Here is a 26,692-nt window from a genome sequence, read left to right as displayed (position 1 = left end):
GAGCAAAAGTCAATTTGAACTCACTGAACTGATAAAAAAAAATCCTTATTACATTGTAGAAATCCCAAAGAAAATTATGTCTTATTCATGATGTTAACATGATTTGTAGTGGTGCATGATCTACAACAATTAATGAACTATCTCTCTGGCACAGAAACATAAGAGTCATAGAGATGTACAGCACAGGTACAGACCCTTTGGTCCAATTCGTCCATGCTGGACAGATATCCTAAATTAATCTAGTCCCACTTGCCAGGCATTTGACACATGACCCTCTAAACCCTTCCTATTCATATACCCCTCCAATTGCCTTTTAAATGTTGTAATTGTACCAGCCTCCACCACATCCTCCGTTCATTCCATACATGCACCACCTTCTGTGTGAAAAAGTTGCCTCTTAGGTCCCTTTTAAATCTTTCCCCACTCACCTTAAACCTATGCCCTCAAGTTTTGGACCCCCCTGCCCTAGGGAAAAGACCTTGGCTATTCACCCTGTCTATGCCCCTCACAGTTTTATAAACCTCTATAAGGTCACCCCTTATCAATTGTTAAGCAATTTAATTATGATTTTAAAATTCCATATTTTTTCAATATAACAAACTTCTAAAAAACTTTATGATATTTCAACTCCTGGTGTGCACATCCCAATCTTTATTTCAAACCAGGTAAAATTATTAAAAGGATGAAGTATAAACAGAACATTTTACTCCCTGTTTGCTGGCATTAAGAATATTTCAATGTATTTGGCTGCTTACCCTGTCTAATGACATCACTGTTGCAAGGCACCTGAAGATTCACTCTACTCAATTCTACATCTGCATTAACATTAGTGGAATGGAAACTCACAGAGACTGCTGAATTATTATAGACAGCTTTCTTTAACGTTAGTGGTGAGTGGTGTTGCTTTGCGGCTGACCCCAAAATCAGAGGGGTCAATGGAAGAACAGAAAATCTCAAAGCAAAGGGCCTCAAAAATATAACAGTGCCAGTTAGGAAATACATGGGTTTTGCCTTTGATTCAGCTTCCACTTCATACTATGAGTCCAATGAGTATTATTTGCTGCGCCTGAACAGATGTGTTACTGCAGTCATTGTTCTATACTGGAGAATGTTTGAATGAAGAATAGAAAGGGTTATTAGCAGAAGAGCTTTCTACCTCCATTCCCCAGACTATAATTACAGTTCACAGTATTCGCTAAGTACGATAATGTGGGCCTACACTCTCAAAACAGGAGTCTGGCAGCATAAGTGACAGGGAAATGGGTTTACTTTTCGTTCAGAATGCTAAAGTTTAAATTCGTTGCATTGGAGTCAGAAGGTCAGTGATCAAATAAATCCCCTGCATCAACCATACAAGATTCAATTATTCAGGAGAACTCTTTGTTTCTGATTTTCTTTCACTCATTATATTTGTGGCACATCAGCATCATTGCAAGGCCTGTATTTGTTCCTGATCCCTAATTGCCCTCAAACTGAGTGACTTGCTTTACCGTTTCAGAGACAGAGTCAAGAGTGTAGTGCTGGAAAAGCACAGCAGGTCAGGTAGCATCTGAGGAGCTGATGAAGGTCTTACGCCCGAAATGTTGATTCTACTGCTCCTCAGATGCTGCCTAACCTGCTGCGCTTTTCCAGCACCACACTCTCGACTCTGATCTCCAGTATCTGTAGTCCTCACTTTCTCCCAGATGCAGTTAAGAGTCAACCAAGTTGCTTCGAAACTGCTGTCACATGTAGGCCAGGGAAGGGTGGCAGATTCTTTTCTCTAGATGAGATTAGTGAACTCAATAATTTTTGTTTTCACAGCTATTGATGATAGCCTCATGATCAACATTACTGCCAGTGATTTCAGTGCCAGATTCATTAATTGTGTTTAAATTCCACCACGTGCTATAATGTGATTGGAACTCATGACCTCAGTTCACTAACCTGGGCTTCTGCTGATCTAGTAATCCAACCTACTCTACCACCATCGTGCCCGACTGCTAGCAACTGTTCATGGATATAACTACTGCACGGAAAACTTACTGGGGCTCAGTTGGTATATGCGAAATGTAACAAGTGATTGAGTCCCACATTGAGAAGGGTTTGATCCCTCACACAGTGCTGCAATCGGGTATGGTCTAAATTAGGATTTGTGAGGGTGAGGGAGGAGAAGTGAAAGCGAGTGTAAAGAATTCATTCAGAATTCTCCCACTTGATTATTTGGATGACATGATTCTCCAACCTCCCCTGAAGAGCAGGATTGAAAATCTGACAAAAAGAAAAGTGAGTAGGCCCCAGCTGTAGAACTGAGTCCAGCTTCAGTCCCTACACAGTAGAGGGATACCAGGATCTTGGAGAGATTGCAGAGAAGTTTTACTAGAGTGGTACCAGGAGTGAAAGACTTGACTTATGTGGAAAGGCTAGAGGAGATAGGATTTTTGTCCTGAGAGCGGTGAAGCTAAATGAAAGATTCTGATCGAGATGTTAAAAGGTTCTGATTGTGGTGGTAAAGCTTTACTTACCATTTGGATGTTGTCAGTTGGCTGGTTTGCAATGCAGAGTGACATCATGCATTCAATACTAGTTGATGTTGCCATGGAAGATTCTCCTTCTCAACTGCTCCCTTCGCTGGAGGTGCTGTGGCCCTCAGTTACACCACTACCAGTTGTCTCTTTCTCTCTCTCATCCTGAGAGAGCAGCTCTATGGTCCTCTGGGATTATAGTGACTTTCTGTAACCTATACATGGGCACTGTACTGCATGGAACATGCTCAGTCTGCAATCCAGTATATAGGACTCTCTTTCCCTAAAGAGTCCAGTGTATAATGCATTACAGACTGTGTCAGATGTGGCTCAGTAAGTATCAGTCCTTCCATGGAGTTACAATGTTATGGGTTCATGTCCCACTTCAGAAACTTGGGTCCAGCCACTCCGAGTGCAGTACTGAGGAGCTGTTGCTTTCGAAGAGACCTTAAACCATGAGCCAGTCTCCTCTCTCAGATGGATGTACAGGTTCCCACAGCACTGTTTCAACAGAGAGCAGACGTGATCTCCCTGTTGTCCTGTCCAATACTTCTTCCTTAATCCCCACCAGTAAAGCAAATTTTCTGGGCACTATCAAATTGCTGCTCATGGGAGCTTGCTACGTTCAGATTGACTGTCACATTTTCTATATTTGAAACAATGATTACACTTGAAAAGTACATTATGTGGAGGAGCCGGTGTTGGACTGGGGAGGATGATTAGATTAGATTCCCTACAGTGTGGAAACAGGCCCTTTGGCCCAACCAGTCCACACAGACCATCCAAAAAGTAACCCACCCAGACCAATTTCACTCCAGCCAATGCACCTAACACTACGGGCAATTTAGCACGGCCAATTCACCTGACCTGCACATCTTTGGACTGTGGGAGGAAACCGGAGCAAACCCACGCAAACACGGGGAGAAAGTGCAAACTCTGCACAGTCACCCGAGGCTAGAATCGAACCTGGGACCCTGGTGCTGTGAGGCAGCAGTGCTAACCACTGAGCACCATGCCTCCCCTTACAAAGTTAAAAAAATCACACAACGCCAGGTTATAGCCCAACAGGTTTATTTGGAAGCACTAGCTTTCGGAGTGCTGCTCCTTCATCAGCTGGTTGTGAAGCAAGTCCATCCTGCTCCACAGCCACCTGATGAAGGAGCGGTGCTCCGAAAGCTAGTGCCTGCAAATAAACCTGTTGGACTATAACCTGGTGTTGTGTGATTTTTAACCCTGAAAAGTGCTAGGAGAAAGTGAGGACTGCAAATGCTGGAGTACCAGAGTGTGGTGGTGCTGGAAAAACACAGCAGGCCAGGCAGCATCCGAGGAGCAGGAGAATCGACGTTTCGGGCATAAGCCCTTCTTCAGGAATCCTGAAAAGTGCTGCATTGTTATGAAGCACTTTGAGATGGTATAAAGGCAATATTGAAGTAGAAGTTGTTTATTCATCATTCAGTGCCTGAGACCAAATGCCTAAAGCATATCACACATCACCATGTTGGTGCAGGTATAGCCCCCTGCTTCACAAACCTCTGCACTCCATACATGCTCACAGATTGTCCAGGTACACACACTTCAGTCTGTCTTTGGAATTTAACATCAACATATTTCCCTGCATTACACAGCAATTGACTTGAAAAGTACCTCATTGGCCATAAAGCATCTTGAGATGTCTAGTGCTCATGAAAAGTGCTACATAATTGTAAGTCCCTCTTTTTTAAATATTTCGAATGATTTGTCAGTTAAGAGAAAGGTGCAATTAAATCAAACAAAAATGAGAGATTAATGATCCCGAAAATATAACAATGGCATATTACTAAATGTGTTTTATTTTGCTATCACCATTAGAGAGAGATAACGATAGGATCCATGGATTCCCAAAGGAAATTCAACAACAACTACATTTATATGGCACATATATACATGTGTGCATACATTTTCCAAACTGGCAAACAAGACAGTAACTGCATGTGGGAATGTGTTTTCTGGGTACTGATGATGAACTGGATAAGGGTTAGAATTCAAGATTGGTTCCAGTGCTGTACTGAAGGAGTGCTGCTCTGTCTTATGTGCTGTCTTTTGGATGTGATGTTAACCAAAGGCCCTGTCTGACATCTCAGATAGATTTAAAAATCTCGTGGCTGTTAATAGAAGAATAATTAGATTCTTAGAGTCAGAGAGTTCTACAGCACAGAAAAGGGCTCTTTGTACCATTGAGTCTGTGTCAGACAAAAACAACCTCCTCACTATTGTAATCCTATTTTCCAACACTTGGCCCATAGTCTTGTCAGGCTTGACATTGCAAGTGCGCATCTAAATATTTCTTCAATGTTATGAAGATTTCTGCCTCTACCACTCTCACAGTTCCAAATTCTCACCACCCTCTGGGGGAAAGAAGTGTTTCCTCACATCCCCTCTAAACATCTTCTTTTTAACTTAACTTAACTTAAATGGTCATTAAAGTCACCCCTGCCATCCTGGTCAATATAAACTCTTTAATCAATATCACAAAAGAAAGCGTTTTGCCATTATCTCATTGTGGGGTCTTGCTGTGCATAACTTGACAGCCATTTTCAATAGTGTCTACACTTCAATAGTATTTCACTGGTTGTAAAGCAGTTTGTGGATGTCCAGAGGTCATTAAATATACTACATAATTGCAATATTCATTTCTTTATATTCCTGAAACTCTCAGGATTTTACTAACAAAGCTATACAGCAGAACAGGTGAAGTTAGTATTGGAGGCATAGTGAAATAAAGAACAGAGGAAAGCGAGTGATGGAGAACCTCTGCTGAGAAAAATTAAGAAGTATTGAGCTGTATAACAGGGATGCTGAAAACTGTACTCCCAATGCAGGGATGGCCTATCCAGGGCTAAAGACTGATCAAAAGTTCAAAACAATTCTGTCAGTAACACAACTTTGATATTTCTGCATCCTACCATATAAGGACTTCAGAAAAGACTCTTCTACAGGACATGGGCACCACTGGCTAGGCTAGCATTCATTGTCAATCCCTAATTGCCTTAGAGAAGGTGATAGTGAGCTGTCTCTTGAAACACTGCAGTCCATGGACTGTAGGTACTGGTAGGGAGGGAATGCTAGGATTTTGACCCAGTGAGAGGGATGGAATGACAACATAGTTTCAAGTCAGGATGGTGAATGATGGGGAATTTGCAAGGGGTGGTGTTGCCATGCACTTTCTATCCTTGTCCTTCTAGATGGTAGAGGACCATCTGGTGAGAAAGGTGCTGTCAAAGGGATCTTGTTGGGTTGCTGCACTGCACCTTGGATATGGCACACATTAATGTCACTGCATTGGTGTTGGAAGGATTGAATTTTGAAGGTAGTGGATGAGGTCATTGAGTCATAGAGACGTACAGCACGGATACAGACCCTTTGGTCCAACTCATCTATGCCGACCAGATATCCCCGTTTGCCAGCACTTGGTCCATATCCCGCTAAACCTTTCCTATTCATATACCCATCCAAATACCTTTTAAATGCTGTAATTGTACCAACCTCTACCACTTCCTCTGGCAGCTCATTCCATTCATGCACCATCTCCTGCATGAAAATGTTGCCCCTTGGGTCTCTTTTCTATCTTTCTCCTCTCAACTGATCTGTTCTGGATAGTATCAAACTTCAGAGTGTCATACACATTCAGGCAAGTTTACAGTACACTCCTGACTTGTATCTTGTAGATGGTGAGGGGGTTTTGGGAAATGAGAAGAGGAGTTACAAGCTACACCACACCATAACCACTGATTTTGGAAGATTCTTTCCCTGTGGTCTACACTCTTACAGCGGTCTCAGTTAAATTTGATGATTTGGTAAAAAGGTTGTGGTTTTGAGATTCACTCCTAAGTCTTGAGCTCAAAGTTTTATGCTGACACATCCAGGATAGTCAAGATTAGTGTGATGTTGGAGAAGCACAGCAGGTCAGGCAGCATCCGAGGAGCAGGAAAATTGACGTTTTGGGCAAAAGCCCTTCAACAGGAGTGGATAGTACCAAGGGAGTGGTGCAATCTCACGAGTGCTGGCTTGCGTATCAGACACTGAACTGGAGCCTTACCTGCCCTTTCAGGTGGACATTAAAGATCCCAGGACATGGTTTTGAAGAAGGATGTTGGAGTCATCCTTGGTGTTACACAGTTATTTATCCTGTAGCTAACATCATTTCACAAAGAGGTTATCTGGTCATTGTCACATGGCTTTTGTGTGATCTTGCCACGTATGAATTGGCTGTCACATTTCCCACATTAAAATAGCGACTGCATTCCAAAGTGGCTAAAATGCTTTGAGGCTTTCTGAGGTTGTGAAAGGGGCTATATAAATGAAGTGTATTGCTTTATCTAGAGCGCTGTGTAAGTGATTGACAACTGCAGGGCTGAAGTCTTTTAGCATATGTGTCACTCAGATTAGTAATGGAATTGAGATGGTTTTTTTGGTAATTATGGATGTGTAAAATGATGTTTTGACACAAAATCTCAGTCTTCCTTTCTCACTCTTCAATCTTTAGGCAGCTGTGTTTGTTTAGTTGTTCTTGTAACAGTCTCTATAGGAGACGGTATAGGAAGTCCTTGTCTAGAACACATTTTCATTGAAACTGAACAGTGTGGAAAGATGCTATTCAGCCCATCATACATATTCTAACTGTTCAGAAGTGCAGTCATGTCTAATCCTTGTAATCCTGGTTCCACAACCTTTCATGATTCTTCATCTTCAAATATCTGTCCAACTCCCTTTGAAATTATTTGTAAGTTTGTAAGATCATAAGATATAAGAGCAGAATTAGGCCATTTGTCCCATCGGCTCTGCTCCGCCATTTGATCATGGCTGATATACTCCTCACCCCCACTTTCCTGCCTTTTCTCCATATCCCGTCTACCCATTACCAATTAAACATCTGTCTAACACTTCCTCTAATGTACTCACTGTCCCAGCATCCCCCGCACTTTGGGGCAGTGAATTCCACAGATTCACAGCCCTTTGGGAGAAGTAGTTTCCCCTGACCTCTGTTTTAAATTTGCTTCACCGTATTCTAAGGTTTCATCAGCTTTTCTGAAAAAACAAGAGTTTCAGATCTTGACAATTCTGAGTGAAAACAAAATCCTTATTGCCCCTTCAGATCTTTTTTGCAATTTGTTCATGGGATGCATGAGATAGTTTCTTCACTCAGAGAGTAGTAGGGGCATGGAACGCAGTGCCTGCAACAGTAGTAAACTTGCCAAATTTAAGGGCATTTAAATGGTCATTGGGTAAACATATTTTTTCAAATTTTATTGAATTTCCACCAAGGTGGGATTTAAACTCCTGTCCCTAGAATATCAATGTCTGGTGCTTGATTACTAGTCCCAAAACATTACCACTATGCCAGTGACCCTCAAAATGCTTTTGAATCTATAACTTAATGGTGTCACTACTCCAGGAAGACTTTGCTTATAAATTGGTGATCCATTCAGAAACATGGATGATTTAGTGGTAAAGGATAAGGAGAAAAGTCCCATGAATGATCAGAAAAAAAACGGTTTAATAGCGTGTAAAAGCATCTCTGGAGATAAAAATTAGAGAGTTCCATGGGACAGGTGATGACTTTTATTTAGAGACCCAAGTAATGTTCTGTGGACCTGGATTCAAATCCTACCAAACCAGATGGTGGAATTTAAATTAAGTTTAAGAAGTCAGAATTAAGAGTCTAATGATGACCATGAGACCATCGCCAATTGTTGGAAAACCCCTTCTGGTTCACGATAGCCCTTTGGGGAAGGAAACTGTTGTCCTTATCTTGTTTGGCCTACACATGATTCCAAACAATAGGGCTAACTCTTAACAGGCTTCTGGGCAATTAGGGATGGGTAATTCATGATTATTGAGCCCACATCCTCTGAATGAATAAAAAAAATCACAATGTTGGGAGCAACTCACACTGTTCTTATGTGGATGAGATGTCATTAAAGAAAGAGCTGAGTTCAGGGTGGGGTCAGAAGGACTGTGTTCAAATCCCACCTGCCCTGGAGGTGAGTGTGTCATAGCATGTCCTGACATATTGACAAAAACAAGAGCTGAGTCTTTCCCCAAGGGGCATTGGTTTCTGCACATTGAAGCATGAAAAAAGATATTTCTACCAAACTATATATTTACATTGAAATCTCAAAGATAAGCTGAGTGCTGGAGCTCTTGCCACAAGTTGTAGCAACCCTATCTCTGAACCAGAAATCCTGGATTTCAATCTCACCTGCTCCAGAGGGTGTCACAATATAACTGTCAGAAGTCATATATCAGGCTACATTCCAACAGGCTTATTTGAAATCACAAGCTTTTGGAGTGCTGCACCTTTGTCAGATAAGGTGTTGAACTATAACCTGGTGTCGTGTGACTTCTGACTTTGCCCATCCCAGTCAAACACTGGCATCTCCATATCATAGTACATCTGAACAGACTGATTAATGACAAATCTGACTTCTGCCCAAGGTGGGAATTGGTTTCTGGATAGGGAAAGAGTCCAGAAGCAAAGATTGGAAACTGAAGCTTGCACTATACCACAATTACAATTAAAACCTTTGTGAATCACTTTTGCACCTTACATCAAATAGTATGAAGCAATCATGCCAAATGGTCTGTTTCAGTGCTGTACATTTTATATATTCCCAGGTATCCAAGATCAAGGCAGGTGAGATAAAAGCAGGAAGTCCAGATATGGCAACCGGTGCGAAGCTATGCAAGAGCAAATGTTCTGGGAGGAACAAGTCAAATCTTTGACAGAGGTTCATCTCTGATATCTCTATTTATTCATTCTCAGGATATGGGAATCAGTATTGACTATCCATTCACAATTGCCCAGGACATTGTCTTGACAAAAAATTATCTTACTTGGCCATTTCAGAGAGCAAATAAGAGTCAACGACATGAAGCCTATATCTAGCTCAGGATGGGGACACAGGGTCAAAAAGTTAGATCCAGAATTTCTGGAGTAAAACTAGGAAAGACTTTATGTGAAAGGTGGCACAAATTTGAAGCCCTTTTTTCACAAACAACAACTATGTTAAATCACTTATACATTTAAATTTTAAATATAGGTTTGATATATTTTTGTTATCCAAAGCTATTAAGTATATGGGGTGAAGGAGATTGTATTGAATTAGATTGTAGATCAGCTGTGAACTTGCTAAATAGCAAAAACAAGTCTTCAGGGGTTAAAGGGTCTCCTCATGTTTCTAAGTTGCAACTGCCATTTACAGGCCAAACTTGAGTAAGGAAAACAGATTTCCTTCTTTAGTAAACCAGATGGATTTCCTAACAATAAGTTGTTAGCTACATTTATCATTACTAACACTAGTGTCTTTTTCCCTCTGAAAGCTCATACCTTCCTTCAGGAAAAAGGGGAGGCAACTAGTTTTTTAAGGCAAGTTTGTACATTCAAGGCTGTAGAATTTTTAGAAACATTACAGAGTGCTAGCATACAGGAAGAGAAATACATCTGACGCAGTAACAGAAAAAAAATACAGCACTGCATCATCTGCTTTCATATGTGTCACCCAATAATCAGTTCTATTGAAGTCAGTCAGGCTGAGTATTAAGCAGCTTCTTTCAGAGGTGGCATGTTTAGGAGCACAGATCTTCAGAACAGGTGAAGGCCATTCACCCTTGGGGCTTTCTCCATCGTTCAATTAGGTCCTGTCTGATGCAGTTATGGTCTTACTTCTCAATCCTGCCTGAACTAACCTGAATTCCCTTTAATGAAAAATCTACCTTACTGACCAAGCCTCAACTATTTTCTGGTGAAAAGAGTCCAAATACTAATGAATCTCAGAGAGAAAACAATTCTCATCTCCATTTGAGACATCTTACTCTTACAGCGTGTCCCCTTCTTCCAATATTTCCTTCAATGGGAAACATCTCAGAACTCTCCTCTCAGGATTTTATATGATGTAGTCCCCAAGGTTAAATCCTGCCCCAGAGGACCTCGCTATCTCATGCTGCAAACTTGTCAGCTATTATAAACCTTAAAAAAACTGTATAATATTAGCTTAAGCTTATATCAGTCTCAGAAAATGATCTCTTCTGTAAATTTATAATCAGCAAGCATCCAGCACTGACTTCCTGTGACATAACTGAACTACCTTCCTAACCTCTGTGACTCATTTCATCAACTGACCCCACAATATCTAGTAATTATTTGCATACTTAATTGTAATGTTTAAGTGCTGCTAAGGTTAACATGCAATTGTTAGTTCATGACTGCTGTTTGGTTTCTTTTTTTTTGGTAACTGGCAGAAAAGGAATAATTCATTCACTCTATAGCTTGATTGGAGGTTAAAGTTTAAAATGATAATTGCTCAAATATTCCTTGAAAAATAATAGAGTTCATGATGCAAACACTGTTACTAAAAGGGCAAATCAGGCAGCAAGTTCAGACAAAAAAAATTGATATGGTGTATATTGTAAATCCCCAGAAGTTGCTAGTTGATATTTGCCAATCTGCAATTTATCTCATTTCAAAGTATGTTCTCTCCTTTTACTTATTTTTTAAAAGAACTTGCTGCATTTGCATATCAATTGCCTCTTAGATTTACTGCAGAAACATAGGGCTGGAACTTAACAGTGTAAGTACAAATTGACCACATCTATACAGCCCAGAAAGGGAGCAATTTAAAGTTTTAGTCTCAATCATGCAATTAGCTAGTTCTTCTTCAAGATTTTTTTAAAAATCGCATTCTTACTTTCCTGTTCTTTTCTCACTTAATTCATTCTTTCTTTTTCTTTATTTCCTTCTTGTAAATGTTTTGGCTGTTATCCACCCTTCCCTCCCATTGTTTCTGTTTCCACCTAAATCCCTAAATCCCTTTGGTTAATCCACTGTTTTGCCCAGTTACTGAGGTCTAATAGCCTATTGTCCCCTTTACAATGTATCAGCTTGCACTTCCAGCAAGTTAAAGGATGAAGCATTTCAAATGGAGGAAGGCAGTAAAAAGCCAAAATAATGGTGAGTGCACCATGTTGCAATAGCAAGCTTTGGGCCCATTATAATCTGAACCATGGGCTGTGAGCAAAACATAACCTTTATCAATTTCTAGGCATGGACTAAGATGTTTCCTAGTCTAGGAGTTAAGGTGAAGGTGTTTAAGGGTCATCCAGGGTCTATGAAGAATATTCTTACCAAGAGGAGAAGACATAGTAGAGACCTGACTAAAACCAGTAATTTTGTTCAGATTGTAGAAAGGACTGATATTTGATCTGAGAGTTACACAAGTGTAACTCTATATTTCATACATGTTTAGAGATTGAATTGTAGCATGAAGAGTCTCCAAACCAACCAGACTTCCATTTCATTTTGAGCCCTTTGTAAGTACTTCCTCACGAAGTGTGTTTCTGGGTGCAGGTGCAGCCAATCAGAGCAGGAAGGTTAGCGCAGCACTGTTGTAAATGCATAGAAACTCTCATTTGCGTGCCTGGAACTAAGAATAGAGTCATAGAGTCATAGATATGCACAGCATGGAAACAGACCCTTCGGTCCAACCCGTCCATGCCAACCAGATATCCCAACCCAATCTGGTCCCACCTGCCAGCATCCAGCCCATATCCTCTAAACCCTTCCTATTCATATACCCATCCAAATGCCTCTTAAATGTTGCAATTGTACCAGCCTCCACCACTGCCTTTGGCAACCTAAGTTCCCACACCCAATCATTACCTAACAACTCACTTGGAGAGTAGACACTGGATCAGGGTGGAATCAAACAGACTGGCTCTGCTGTTACTCATGGTTAAATAGCTTGCCAAACTCATTTGTAGGTGATATGAACAGATAGGAAGAAAGGTGAGCAGAAAGCAATGACAAAAAATGCATAAATCCTACTTCTAAATTGTCACTGAAGTTTTGAAGAATGAGAAGGGATTTCATTGAAATCTATAGAATTCCAACAGGATAAATGCAGGAAGGATATTCCTGATGACTGGCAAAGGCCAATCCAAGGATATGGGGTCAATAATGTAAGATTGAGATGAGGAGAAACGTCTTCACCCAGAATGTGGTGAGCCTTTAGGATTCTCTGCTCAGGCTCAAAGGGCTTAATTGGCTATTTCTGCACCTCTTCTTCTGTGTTTCTATAAATATTTTGTAGCCCCAATCCTTCATTATGGGAGATTAAAACAAATACATGATGCTGTAAAGACCTCCCTAAGGCAATCAAAGAAACTCCAAGGAACCATAGTTAACCACACAAGGTGTTGCATATCTGGCATGAAGAATGGTCACTCAGGCAAGGTACTGAAGGGAAACTGGTCCCTCTGGTCCCTTACCCAATCTAAGTCTACCCCTTCAATCTAGCTTCACATTCAGCATCCTGTTGCAGCAGAGGTCTCTCCTGTACTATCTCCAGAACAGTTATAATTTTTGCAAACAAAAAGAAAAGAAATTGGACAACCAATTCCAATTTCAGGCTAAAGTAAGAGCTAATGAAGAACAAACAGGCTGTGCACTTCAACTGGGGTGGCACAGTAGTTAGCACTGCTACCTCACAGCGCCAGTGACCTGGGTTCGATTCCAGCCTTGGGCAACTGTCTGTATGGTGTTTGCATATTCTCCTGGTGTCTGTGTGGGTTTTCTCCCACAGTCCAAAGATGTGCAGATCAAGTGAATTGGTTATGCTAAACTGCCCATAGTGATAGGTGCATTAGTCAGAGGGAAATGGGTCTGAGTGGGTTACTCTTTCGAGGGATGGTGTGGACTTGTTGGGCAGAAGGGCCTGTTTCCACACTGTAGGTAATCTAATGATAGATACAAAACTCTACTTGTTTTGAAGACTGCTAAATTATTGAACAGGTAATTTAATCAACCAATTATTATTTCTAACAACAACTGCTATGACATTACCATTTCCTATCACACAATGGACAGGCCAAATGTATGAAAGAAGTGTTTTTTGGCAGTTCCAACCATCTCTATTAACCATTGCAAACCTAGCCAAAAGTTTGAGATAGAATTCTTCTCTCTTTACACAGTTTTGCATGGTACACTCCCTTAGGTTTACATACAGTAATATCTTGTGTTTTAAAAAAGAACTCAGTATCGCAAAAAACAAGACATGATACTGCTACTGTATCACATACTACTGTCCCCATATCAGCACAGAGCAACACAAAATAAGGTCCTGGTATTACACACTGCTGGAGCCACAGGTGCTGCACTTTTTTTGTTGTACATTTTGTTGTAAAGGAGAAAAATGTTTATTCACATCATTTAGTTCCTGACATATGATACTGTCACAAACCATTTTTAATGTCATTGTCATACTCCTTCTTGAAATACAGTGTTTTTCACTCATGTAAATGCCCTCCCAATCATAAAAAAATTATGCTACATAGTACCTTAGCTCATAACATTAGTCAAAGCAAACATGACCAATTCCAAACAAAAATACAACTGAGAAAGCCATAGAGTCATACAGCACGGAAACAGACCCTTCAATCTAACCAGTCCATGCCAAACATAATCTCAAACTAAACTAGTCCCACCTGCCTGCTCCTGGCCCATATTCTTCCAAACCTTTCCTTTACACGTATCCATCCAAATATCTTTTAAATATTGTAATTGTGCCCGCATCTACCACTTCCTCAGAAAGTTCATTCAACATGCAAACAACCCTCTGTGTAAAAAAATTTACCTCTCATGTTTTTTCTAAATCTCTCTCTCACTTTAAAAAGGTGCCCCCTAATCTTGAAATCCCCCTATCTGAATCTCCATTTTCCAATCCCTTGATCCCATTTCTCCTCTCACCTTCTGTATGCTCCGTCAGTCCTGCAACACTCTAGTGTCCCTGAACCCATCCAGTTCTGGCCTCTTGCACATAATTGCTTGCTCATTGGTCTTCCACTGCATGAGCCCAAAGTTCTGGAATTTCCTCCCTTACCCTTTCCACCTCTTCTGTTGTTTTAGACATCACTTAAAATATCTCTCATTGTCTATTAGAGGTACAGTTTTTGATTGCTTGCCCTGATATTTGATTATGTGGTTTAGAGTTAGGTTTTGCCTGAAAACACTCTGTCAAGTACCTTAGAATGTTTTACTGTGTTAAATGTGATGGCTAAATTCAAGTTGTTATTGATATTTGGAATTCAACTGCAACTCATTGCAAAAATATTGTTCACGAACTCCAATAATGTTATGTCTGTACTGACATAGAGAAATGCAAGCTTTTGCTTCTTTCCACAGTACTATTACATTCTATATAATATAAACTGCAATAAATTTGATTTGAGAATGAATTATCTTGCAGTGTTCAAACTCTTCACAGCATACACTTGATCATTACACCACAAGATCCAGGCTGTTTAAAATCCATAGTGTGATATCAAAATAAAATTCTAAATATTGGGACATTGAGCAGTAATTCACAGTCAGTGAACCTAATCACTAACTTCAGAAATTAGATTCAAACTTTTTGTGTCATTCAAACCCCTCAATTAGAGTGTACAACACATGCATATGACGTCATTCTGTATATAAACTACTTAAACCTCTTGATTAGATTTGAGCTTATAACTCACTCCTAGATATTAATTGTCCCAAATAGAAGCCACCAAAACTCCTTGATTAGATTAGAGTCTGTAACTTGCTCCTGGATATCTATTATTCTGTGTATAAACAATAGATTTCAAACTGTAGTAGATTCTTGGATATTAATGACACCATATATAAAACATTTGACCCCCTTTATTAAATTCCAGTCAATAACTCATTCTTGAGTACTGTTATTCTATATTAAGCCACTAAATTCTTCTAATTTTACTAAACGTTTGCTCACTTCTGTGTAATTATTGCTCAAAAAATATTTTATGTTAAGCATTATTATGTAAGCATTAATTCTGTAGATATATTGTCTATTAGAGGTGTAGTTTTTGCTATTAAGGATATTGTTGATGTTCAGTATTAACCTGGTCAATGTTTATCACTTACATTATGTGAATTAACTTACACTTTATCTCATTGCTAAGTGAAGGGATTACTGTGCACAAATTGGTGCCATCGAATAAAAACACTACTTTGGAAAAAAGCTTCATTTGCTGCAAAATGCTTTTACAGAAGAATAGCAAAAGTAACTCATATGTGTGTAGCACTTCAAAAACTATTATCAAAAACATTATTAAAAATAATCGACAATTTCCATCACAAGAAGATGCTGTGACCAAAAGTTCAGTCAAGGACAATGTTATGAAATATGTCTATACAAAAGGGATGTGGAGATTTTCAAATGACAATGGATCCTGGATCAGTTGACAATTTTAATCTAAACCTTTTTTCTAATTAAACCGAATAAATTGAAATTAAATATGAGAGAGAATTGTTTTGTTCAGCAAAGGTATTAAGAGATCTGGGTCAAAGCCAGATATATGGAGTTAGGCTATAGATCAACTATGATTACATTGAATGGGGAAAGATTCGAGGGGCTGAATGGCCTACTCCTGTTCCAACTTCCCTGTGTTGAAGGAGGCAGGTTTTAAATTTTCTTAAATATAAAACGGGAGAACATTTTAGAGAGCAAGGCCTAGGGAATTCAAAAACACCGCCCTGCCATTTAAAATTGGAGACAATCGATTGGAACTGAAGGGACCAGAGATTTGGGAGATTTGTGGGATTATAGAGCTAAAGGTGAGCCAGGCTGTGGAGGGGGCTTGAAAACAAGGATGAGAATTTTGTAATCCAGGAGTTGCTTGACCGGGAGTCAGTGCAGGTCAGTGAGCACAGGGGGTGATGGACAAATGAGATTCTTGCAAGTTCGTCCTGAGATGCTGAAACGGTGCTCGAGTTCTTAAAGTCTCTTGTATTGTTTTATTTTTCAAATTCCTGTCATTTAAAAACTCCCCCAGTTTAACGCCAGAATTCCACTGCACGGGTGAAATGAATTACTTCTCAACCAGAACGAAGCTGCCATCCTAACACAGTGATCTGGCATTCAGTGCTGTTACAAGTCCAGCACTTGAACTCGCTGCCTACAGTGAGCTTTTAAAGCTGATTTAAGACTGTTGACCTAGATCTGGCAGGGCCAGACTGACGGTCAGTGACCGTCAATGGGAATTAAGCAGGTGAAGGGCTGAGCCACCGTCGGCGTTTCTGCATGAGCGCTTCCTGCCAGGAAACGGCGGGGCCAGTCCGAAAGCATCTCCCAGCGAGGCCGCGCTGCAAGACGGCCCGCAGCCCCGCCGAGCTCCCCGGGCGCGGGCACAGGCGCAACTCGCGGCGCGAATCCCAGGCAAACAAAAGAAGCAGCACCAAGGGGCAAAGACAGCAGCAACCTGCAAAAGCAGTCCCGCTGTGATGGAAGATTTCACATCAGTTTCCAAGAAAACTGCCAGGATCATCCCCAGGTTTCTCCCAACTCTTTTTACTGATCAGTTTCACATCACACTCTCTACCCTCCCTACGCCCGGGTGCAGCCCCGTCTGAATTTTCACTCCACTGGCGAAACTGAGCGGAATTTAACAGAAAAAAAAGTTTCCTCCCCTCTGCCTTGTTTTACTCTGATCAAGCCTCCCTTTCCCAAATGCCTTATTTTCTGTCTCTTTACTTGCGTTTCTACCCCCTCTCACTCACTGCTCCCTCACCCCCTTCTCCCATTTCAACCCTCTTCAACTTCCCTCTTCTTCTCCTCACCCACTCACTGCTCCCTCACCTACTTCTCCCCTTCAATGTCCCTCTTCTTCCCCCCTCACTCACTGCTCCCTCACCTCATTCTCCCATTTCTCCCCTTCAATCACCCTCTTTTCCTCCGCCCACCCTCCACCCTTTCCCCTCATCCCTTCTCCAATTTCTCCAATCTCTCCCTCTCTTTTCCTCTCATTTCCCTCCACCTTCACACCTTTGGGCTCCTCTGGGGGGGGGGGGGGGGGGGGGGACGATTAGCACAACTCCTTATGATTTATCCTCCGGTTCTGTACCACTTGACAATAAATCTCCGGCCAGCCACCTCCTGAATCTCCAATAAAGTTATGCCCAAGCAAAAAAAAAAAGGCCCTGGGCTAGAAGCTGCGGTCTAAAGTGATTCAGTTGCTAAGGTTTCTCGTCCGCGCCGACTAAAAATCTCTGGACATTTACCATCTAATCCTTAAAATCAACAGAGAGGCAGCCCCGTACTGTTTGGTGTCCCAAATCCTCCAGAGCAGTCTATCCAATGCTCAGATCTCCCATCCGAAGGGAGGGAGGGCGAAGTCTCATGGACTGGAAATCCTTCACCCCTATCACTTCTCCAATTGAGAGATAACACTGTCATCTTCATTTCTTCACTCTCCATGCAGGGCGGGGATGGGGAAGGGTCCCGGTGAAACTCGAAGCCGTTTTTACATTCGGTTCTCTAGCTTTATGATATGGTTCAACAAATCTCATACAGCTAGATAACCAAAGAAAAAAACAGCCACACCAAGAAAGCAATCACAGCCGCGGCTCCCAGGAACGGAAAGAGAGGACAAACTCTTCATCTTCACTCTGAAGCTCTCTCTTCAAGGGATTTTTCATCTTCACTCCGAAGACCCTGTGAAACCCTCAAAACTGACCTCTTGCAAATATTTGCCAACGAGCAAAGGATCTTCCTTAACAGCCACAGATCATTTTCAATTTTCAAAACCAAACTTTGATCTGTAAACATACAGATGCTGTGATTTCCAGCATTTTTTTGTTTTGTCCATTTTCAGGACAGATTCCAGCATCTGCAGTAATTTGCTCCTACCTGAGTATTTGTCCATCTCTACCCAACCCCTTCAATCCACGGTTCGGTCCCAATGTCGAATCCCCCGCCCTCCCACACATACACAAATAAAGTTCACTCTCCCCAACTTTAGAAGCGATAATAATAAGGTCAACTACAATAGCTGATCAAAAACAAAAACAATTTGATTTCTTATTTTAAAAAGCCTTATTGCAGTTTGTTCATTCTGAACGAAATCAAATTAAAACTCAGCCGTTCTCCCCTCATACCGTCGCTGACTCTCGCCCGGTTCACAGAGAGACAAAAGAATAATTCAACAAAAAACAAAGGCACTCAAACTGTTGATCGAGGCCCGGACAGACAGCAAACCTTGTAAGATATCATTTTAACCACCGCATGTCTAATCAGCCCAAATCCCAGCGAAATCTCTTGACAACACACATAACGCTTGTCTGGTCACCGCGCTGCTCCTACGCTCGGTCCTCGATTCCCAGCGCTGGAGATTGGTAATTCAGACAGTGTCCCGGCTGCTATGGCAACATCATAATAGTTTGCACTGACCCCCACCGCCACCCCTACCACTTCCCACCCCCCCCCCCCCACCCCCGACCCCGCCGCCACCCCCCAACAATAAAGCCACAAAACCAACGCTGTATTAAAAGAGTTTAACAAACACTGGCGCTCCAACACTTGCGTTCAAACATTCTTATCTGTCCAGAGAGGCGATGAGACTGTGAGCGCTTTCCCCGTCCTCTGACTCTGACCGCCCTGGTCTTGCAAGGGAAAAGTCTGATGACAGCCCGTACCCTGTGCACTGCTGCCCAACCGAGTTCAGGACTCTGAGCTAAAGGTCAACCGATCAGGAGAATGCCGATGTCATTTCGCAGCTGATGTGCCCATTGATACTCAGCTACACTCCTCCCCTCCCTCTGTCTGCCTCAGTTACTCCACTTCCTCCCAAACAACTTTTCCTTGACGTTGAAAGTCTCACTCAAACTTTCCTTTCTCGTCCTCCATCCCCCTCCCCTCTTCTCCTGGCTCTCGCAGACCAAGACTGCCAAAAATGCCCATTCTTCAAGCGCAAGTCCAGGCAGACTGAGTGGCTGTCTGGCTATTCCACTGTGGAGGGCATCACAACTCAATGACACTCTAACCTGATGCCCTTGCCGTTGCGGATAACTACGACCTCCAATACAAGGTTGGGACCACAAATAAAAGAAAAGGCGGAAATCTGAAACAAAAATTACTGTAGAAACTCAGAAGGTCTGGCAGCATCTGCGGAGAGAAACTGCTCCGACCGGAAATATTAACTGATTTTGTTTCGACCTTCTGAGTTTCTTCAGCAAAATTTCCGTGCTGACACCAGGAATGGTTGGGGGACATACTGAGAAAGTGTGGGCAGGCTGACTCGGCTCTGGAGATGAAAAGTTGGACTGACCTAAATGTGGCCTTTAAAATGATGCGTAGTTTGAATCAAATGGATACAGAGAGAATGTTTCCTCTTATGCAGCCAGTGTAACTAGAGGCGGTCAATATGAGGCAGGCACCAAGAACTTCATTCGGAAACTCCTGAATCAGAGAGTAGTGAGAAAGTGGAACTGGTTCCCACAGGGAGACGTTGAATATTATAAATGCAGTTAAGGGAAATGAGACAAGTATCTGAGAGAGAATGGAATAGAGGATTACAAATGGTACATTTTTAAAAGAAAAAAGGAAGGAGGCTGGGTTGGACATAAATACTGGAGTGCACTGGTTGGGCCATTGTGCCATTAAGTTCTATGTAGTTTCTTTAGTTTCATGAGAGTCACAGAGTCATACAGCACAGAAACAGACCCTTTGGTCCAACCAGTCCATGCTGAAAATAATACCAAACTAAACTAGTCCCAACTGCCTGCTCCTGGCCCACAGCCCTCCAAACCTTTCCAATTCATGTATCTATCCAAATGTCTTTTAAACGATGCAATTGTACCCATGCCCACCAATTGCTCAAAAAGTTCATTCCACACGTGAATGAGGAATGGCTGAGGATCCTGGGATTGTATTCATTGGAGTTTAGAAGATTAAGGGGAGACTTGATAGAGACGTACAAGATAATACATGGCTTGGAAAGGGTGGAAGCTAGGAAATTGTTTGCGTTAGGTGAGGAGACTAGGACCCGTGGACACAGCTTTAGAATTAGAGGGGGTCATTTCAGAACAGAAATGCGGAGACATTTCTTCAGCCAGAGAGTGGTGGGCCTGTGGAATTAATTGCCACAGAGTGCAGTGGAGGCCGGGACGCTAAATGTCTTCAAGGCAGAGATTGATAAATTCTTGTTGTCTCGAGGAATTAAGGGCTACGGGGAGAATGCGGGTAAGTGGAGTTGAAATGCCCATCAGCCATGATTGAATGGCGGAGTGGACTCAATGGGCCGAATGGCCTTACTTCCACTCCTATGTCTTATGGTCTTATGGTCTTATGGAATCATCTTCTGTGTAAAAAAAGCCTCTTTTTTTTCAAATCTCTCTCCTCTCACCCTAAAAATATGCCTCCTAGTCTTGAAATCCCCCATCCTAGAGAAAAGACAACTACCATGAACTCCATCTATACCTCTCATTATTTTATAAACTTCCATAAACTAGGCTGAAAAAATGTAGAGATTGAGAAAGGTGAAGAGAAGATGAGTGGTTTACGGACAGAGTAGATTCAAAGAATCTGATATTAATAATGAACTTAAAGTAATGAGAAGTGTAGATGACTGGAAGGTTACAATAATCGGAACTGAATGTTTAGAAGAGTAAGGCTGGGGATGAAATCAAGATGGGAATTAATAGGCGAAGATTTGGGTTCAATAAAATTTTGGAGTCAGTGAAGACTGGAAAACTTGAGACATATTGCAGGACAGGACATAAAATGTAAAGTCCTTGGGCAAATTGGAGTTCAGAAATGTTATAGGTTAGATTAGATTACATTACAGTGTGGAAACAGGCCCTTCGGCCCAACAAGTCCACACCAACCTGCTGAAGCGCAACCCACCCATGCCCCTAACCTAACACTACGGGCAATTTAGCATGGCCAATTCACCTGACCTGCACATCTTTGGACTGTGGGAGGAAACCAGAGCACACCCACGGGGAGAACGTGAAAACTCCACACAGTCAGTCGCCTGAGGCGGGAATTGAACCCGGGTCTCTGGCGCTGTAAGGCAGCAGTGCTAGCCACCGTGCCACCGTGCCACCCACAAATGTGAGGAAGGTGACATGGGGAAAGATTTAGGGGATATTCAAATCAACTCATCTGCAACTGAACAACAAGGATTCTGCAGTAATTACAGAAATGGGAATCATTGCAGAGGTAAGAATGCATGAGCTTGGGATGTGGGTTTCAAAGTTTATCTGGGAGTTAAACAGAGTGCAATATTTTTGATTGGCAGGTTAACCATAAACAGGACTGGTATCAGTGGCAAGGGAGTGTACATGGTTGCAAGGCTACATACTTCTCTTCTGTAGATCAGAGCCACTGAGGTCCAATAGTTATGCCCCAAACATTGCAATGGAGGGAATGAGAAATACAATGTGCTGTGTCTCGTGTGAACATTCAACAACACCCTCCAAAAAAAAAATGCAAAACCATCTCCACCAAAAACATGTTAAATCTACTTAGTCAGCAATGCAAGACCTTCTGTGTATAATATCAGAGCCACCAATACACAAAACCACTCAAGCCCTTGCTCTTTTCTTTCCCAACCTCATTCCAATCTCTTGGTCCTATCCTTAATCTTGATCCTCAATATTCAAGCCCCACTCTTCTCCCTTCCTGACCCTCACCTCAATGTCCTTTCCCTGATTCTCATTTCTAATTTCTTATTGACCCTCGCCCCAAATATCTTTTGACTCTTCAAAACATGAATGTTGATGGCTGGAGAAATGATGTTAGTTCAGACACCTCATTCAGGAGACTCAGGTAGTAATTTTGAGTGGGGAAAGCTAAGAGCTCTGAGGCTGAACCTTGGTTTAAATTGGCCCTCCATTCTTAAAACAGGAAGACTCTGATAGAGGGTACACTGTCCTAAAGTTGATACCAGACCACACTTCATCCAAAGGGAGCTGAACTGTTCCTTATTCATTCAATCACAGCAATTAAGCAGTTTAGCAAATCAAACAAACAGTATTTCAAAGCTTATTGAAAATACCGAACATTGAAGTCTTTTAAGCCACTCTACAATGACGGGTCGAAGTAATAGTGATGCAATTCACTTCACAAGTCAATTTCCACTGTGGAACCGAATAATTCTGAAGTGAAGGGGATTATTTTCAGGGAAAGTGTTTAAAAAAACTTTTTCAGCGTTGGGTGTTACTTTACTCTTATACGAGATAGGCCATGTTACATTTCAATATGAGTGACATCATTTCAAAGCATAGAATACCGGAACTTAGCAACTTGGGAGAAAGCCATTTTGATCCATTGTGACCATGGCAGGTCTTTAAAAGCTACTCAATATTTTCACTCACCCATGTTCATGACCATAGCCTTGTGCACATTCTTCCTTTTCAACCAAAGAAAGATAAATTTGCTTTTATGTTGTGTCTTTCACAACTACCAGATGACTCAAAGTGACTAACAAAGTACTTTTGAAACATAGTCATAGTTTTGGGAATTGAGACAATCATATCTGATTCAGGTTAGGTGGTTTATCAATATTACACATAGCTTTTCTATTTCCACCTCTTTCAGCATTTTTCCCATCCAGTGTTTGAATCCTTTTCCTTATGATTTTGGCAGCATCTTCCTTGGTAAAGACAAATGTAAAGTACTCATTTAGTATCTCAGTCATTTCCTCTGTCTCCATCTTAAATCATTGAATAGAATCAGACAGTACAGAAGATGTTCTTTGGCCCATTGAATCTGCACTACCAAAATGACACAAAATTTATATTCCTGCACTAGGGCCATTGCTTTGACTGTTCTGACATTTCAAGTGCTCATCCAAGTACTTTTTCAAGGTTATGATCTTGATCCCTAATTGGGCTAATTCCTCCTTTCATAATTCTTATTCTATTTATATTTTTATACATTACTTGAGGATTCCTATTTATGTTAGCTGCCCATCTCTTCTCTTTGCTTCTCTTTGCTTCTCTTCTTTCATTTTTCACATTCCTTGTGAACTTTCTATCTTTAGCCAGATTCTCACTTGTATTATGAACCCGTCATCTGACATATGCATCCTTTTCCTGCCTTATCTTGTTTTCTATCACCTTTATCTTTCATGATCCAGAAAACTCTGGCTTTGCCTGTTCTACATGTCCTTTATGTGGCAATATTAAATTTATGTAGAATCTTGGTTTAACAAGACAAGAACCTTGGTTCTGGTCTCCATGCCACAAGGAAAATTTTGAACTATTTATAAATGACAAAAAAAGATTAAAGCAAAATTTTTAAAATGTGCCAAGCTAGATGAAGTTAGCCTAGCTCATTTTGATTCAGTGGTAGTCTTTGAGTCAGAAGGTTGCAGGAAAATAAGATCAGGTGGTGTAGAGGAGTATTGTGAATAACACAAGGATTCAAGAAGTATATCTTATTTTCACAGAATTCTTACATAAAATCTTACAAAAACATTTCCATATACATGTGCTGAAGGATTTCCAATCATTATATAATATATCCAGACACATACTACTCTGTTATACATGCCCAAATATAAAACTATAGAGACTCAATGTCCACAAGATTGAACATACATTTAAAAACATATTCCTGTACTTGGACAGTGGTATGCAAAAATGCATGCAGAAAAATATTGGTTTGAACCCTATCAAAACCTTGCACATAATTTAGATTGGCCCTTCTAGTGCAGTACTGAGGGAGTGTTGGCTTGTTGGAGGTGCTATCCTTCAAATGAAACAGTAAACTGAGACATTTCTTGTTCAGTTGGAACACCTCTTCACACTATGAGAAAAATAGCATTATATTTGCCTGGATGACACTCCTCTTTATATCAAAATCAGTCATTCAGTCAATATCTATTTTTGATAACATACTGTGGACAAATTGCCAGCAGTTGTAATCAACATTGACTCCACTTCAAAACATAGTTGACTGAATGTGAGATGTTTGGGGATGTCCTAAGTTTTTATAGGCCCTCAAGTTCCTATATATCAATTGCTTACAGTGCAAAAATATTGCTGATACTAGAATAAAGGCAAGGAGGTTAGCAGAGTGTCCAAGTGCTCATACTTCAACAATACTGGTCTCTGATCCATTATTGTTATTTTCTAACTTTGTGCTGTAATGAAAGATCTTGCCTTTACACAGAGAATAACTCTCAGCAGTCTGTGGGCTGAATTTTACATTTTTTGGTGAAGTTCAAGTTTTGCATTGAGTTTTTGGAAGAGACTCTTGCTGCAAGTTCTAGCGAGATTTTCAGCATATCTTACTAGACCTGCCTCAATAACTACCCTCCCCCATTGCATTCCTCTTGCCTGATTCTAACCCCATATTATCACATTCCAGTCCCTGAACAAGTCGTCACTCAGCTTATATCTGCGGAAAGATTGGAATCTCTCGAACCTGTGCTAAATATGTCTTTAAAAGGAAGAAGAAAACAAAGAACTGCAGATGGTGGAAATCTGTATCATAGACAAAAATTGCTGGAGAAACCCAGCAGCTCTGGCAGCATCAGTGGAGACAGAAACAAAGGTCATGCTTAGGGTCCAGTGCCCCTTCTTCAGAACATTGTCTCTGCTTTCTTTCCTTGTGGTGCATAGCTGGCATGCTGCCCCATTCTCTTATGTTAGTTGCTGTTTAATACAGCTGACTCATCCTTGGTTATACCCAATCTCAACACCCCTCTCTAAGTCACCACTACTCTGTCCCAACATCCATCAGAGACTTGCATGGACTTGTCATGGTCCAGTGGGGCAAGAAAGTGAAAAATGCTAAAATATGAACTTGTATTTACAGCCACCAAAAGTGAGCACAAACCAAATGAATAGAGGTTGCAGTTTATACACACAATGTTGGCATCATGACCCATGTCTATTTTATATCCCATGATGGTCTGCCAAACCCAGCTCTCATCGAGTAGAATTAAGGGGCAATCAGGTCCTATCTGCCTGGAGACCTTCCTCTTTCCCAATAACTCAATCTCCTCCCATGCTCCCAATCCTTTGGAATCCATCAAGTTGCTTTGTTGCCTGCTCCAAATTGTTTAAAGCACAGCACATCAGGATGACAGGGCACAGTCTCTATACTGGAGGAGCCTGCAAACTGCTCCAATCTGTGGAATTGCATCTTCAGGAACTCTATTGGCTGCTCCACCACAGACCCAGTCACAACATATGCACTAACTTGGAGAAGGTGGCACACCAGCTGCATGACCAAAACATTACATCAACAAGTAAGTGTCTGCTGAGCTCTGACCCTCTTCCCATCCCAGACCCCATCAACCATTTAACTTTTCACTGTATTCAGCAGAGTCCATTGTCATACTTTCATGACAGAAGATACAGCAAAATTCCTCACAATCCCATAGTAGCCTTGAAAGTTTCACAAGTGACGGCATGTTTATTTCTAGTATCCACATTTTTTAAAAGCATTGCAGTGAATTTCTGCACCCTTGAGATGCCAATGTAAGATTTGTAAGCACGGATGGCATAGTGCATTTTGTCTTTGACTAACATTTGAAGCTTAAACACATTTACTCTGCATGCATGGCAAATGGGTGAAATGTATGGGTGATATGTGGCTGCAGTATGCAAGTACATGCGTTCATGTATTTGTCCCTTCCAAGTCCAGCAGACATGGACCCCATGCTTTCTCACATCAAACCGATACTTGATCTCATACCCCCCCGCCCTGCCCTCACCTCACTTCCTAGGCATTCCTCCAGCCATTTTCCAATTGTCTTTCACATCTGGAAAATGGCAAGTAATTGTAGGAAATGTAGTTCTTGGTGGCCACGTCAGTGTGGGGCTCCTCCACTGCTAGATTATTACCCCTCACCCCCACTCCCTCAGAACCTCTAAGTCTGATCTCGCTGTACCTTAATTGCCCATTTACATTCAGGGGGACAGAGGACATTTGAAGACAAAGTTCAAGCTTTCTCACACATTTGGTAAGACTGGAAACTGAATACTAGTAAGGTGAGTTGTGGTATTAATGAGGCATTTAACAAGCAATAATTCCCCAGAACTGGCAACTTACAGGGAGCAACTTGCCACACTACTCTGTAAGTGTAAAAAGTACAGTGAATTGCCCCCAATGTCAAGATAGGTGTCACTGAACCTCTTGCAAAAATCTGCCATAAATCTCGCCATGGCCCACATCATTCAGGCCGCCGGAAGATTCTACCTATATAATCTCATTTTAAACAGCAACAGTACAAATAAAGATAAATAAACACACTTGTTAGGAAGGCTAAGAATTTAAATCCAATCCAATTTTCTCAATTATGTTCAGGTTGTCTCATAAAATTGGAATCAGCTTAATGTAGAGTTGAAGAATTCCTAC

General features: G+C 41.3%; 1 long non-coding RNA gene across 8 annotated transcripts in view; it reads right to left on the bottom strand.

Moving 5' to 3' along the window:
- Positions 1-26,692, bottom strand: part of LOC140494771 (uncharacterized) — a 143,694-nt gene that overhangs the window by 82,469 nt on the left and 34,533 nt on the right. The window contains exon 1 of one of the 8 annotated variants that reach the window (XR_011964039.1): positions 18,575-18,689. The exons of the other annotated variants lie outside the window; for them this stretch is intronic. This is a non-coding gene — a long non-coding RNA (uncharacterized lncRNA). Of the gene's footprint in view, positions 1-18,574; positions 18,690-26,692 lie in introns of those variants that run through there. 8 annotated transcript variants of the gene reach the window in all.

Source organism: Chiloscyllium punctatum, chromosome 24 (genome assembly GCF_047496795.1).
Source record: "Chiloscyllium punctatum isolate Juve2018m chromosome 24, sChiPun1.3, whole genome shotgun sequence".
NCBI classification, from domain to species: Eukaryota; Metazoa; Chordata; class Chondrichthyes; order Orectolobiformes; family Hemiscylliidae; genus Chiloscyllium; species Chiloscyllium punctatum.
The sequence above is the reverse complement of the archived record's forward strand: the minus strand, read 5'-3'. Positions and strand labels throughout refer to the sequence as shown.